The sequence below is a fragment of the Tupaia chinensis genome, unplaced genomic scaffold (genome assembly GCF_000334495.1).
Source record: "Tupaia chinensis unplaced genomic scaffold, TupChi_1.0 Scaffold000661_1, whole genome shotgun sequence".
NCBI lineage: Eukaryota > Metazoa > Chordata > Mammalia > Scandentia > Tupaiidae > Tupaia > Tupaia belangeri.
The window spans coordinates 3,833,629-3,834,696 of NW_006160183.1; positions in this window are offsets into that span (position 1 = coordinate 3,833,629).

Here is a 1,068-nt window from a genome sequence, read left to right on the forward strand (position 1 = left end):
GCTCGCCAGACAGACAGAGAGAGACATTAGAGACAGAAAGCGAGAAATCACCCCCCAGGGGGGATGGTCACGCCGCAATCCCTTCTCCTCCATTCTCCTCTCGGGATCTTGGGCACACACGCACACGCGCCCGGCGTGAGTTTTAAGCCACCGGGTCCGGGACGCGAACCACGATCGACTATGTGGGAGTTCAGCGACATAGCCATTACGCCAACCGCTGGTTCCCTGGGCATTTTTTTTTAAAGAATTATTTAATTTTTATTTTTTCATTCATTTATTTTAATTTGATCAGAGAGAGATTGAGAGAGAGAGAGAGGTTGAGAAAGAGAGAGAAGGAAAGCGGGAAATCAAGCCACCAGGTCCAGGACTCGAACTGTGGTCGGCCATGTGAAAGTATCCAGCACCCTAACCACTATGCCACCCGCTGGTCCCCAGACTGGGATTTGAACTGTGCTCACCACACAGGACCTACTGTGTCACAGGGCCAGCCCTAGTTCAAAATATTTCTGGAAATTTTTTGGGATATTGCTTTTCTTTTTTATAAACGTTTCCTTCAGCATCCTTAGTGGTACAGAAATCTTACCATTTGGAATTGGATTTCATGTTTAGAAACCAATAGAAGAAATGTTAAGACATGGCAAGTACAATTAAGGGGTATGGTCAATTGATCCAATAGCCAAAAACCAGGTTAGGCCGTAAATATCAGGACCGATTTTCTTGTGTAGTCAAAACAACACAAAACCAGGGGAAAAGAAGAATTTTGTAAGTCTTAAGTAATTGAGCATGATCAAAGTAAGTGTGAAGAATCACGCTAATATGGACACACAAGTGTGGGAATGTTGTTTTAACTAGTCTATGGGGCTGCATGTGAAACATTTCTATGTTTCAGCATTGTTAGGGCTTTTTTTCTTATTTTAAATGTTTTTTTCCTTTCTTTCTTTCTTTTTTTTTTTTTAAAGAGAGATTTCTGCTATAAGGCAAGCATGCTTGCTGGAGAGACAGAGGCAGAAAACAAGAAATCCCTCCCCCCCCCCCCCCCAATGAGCTTAGGCGTAGGGGCAGGCCCAA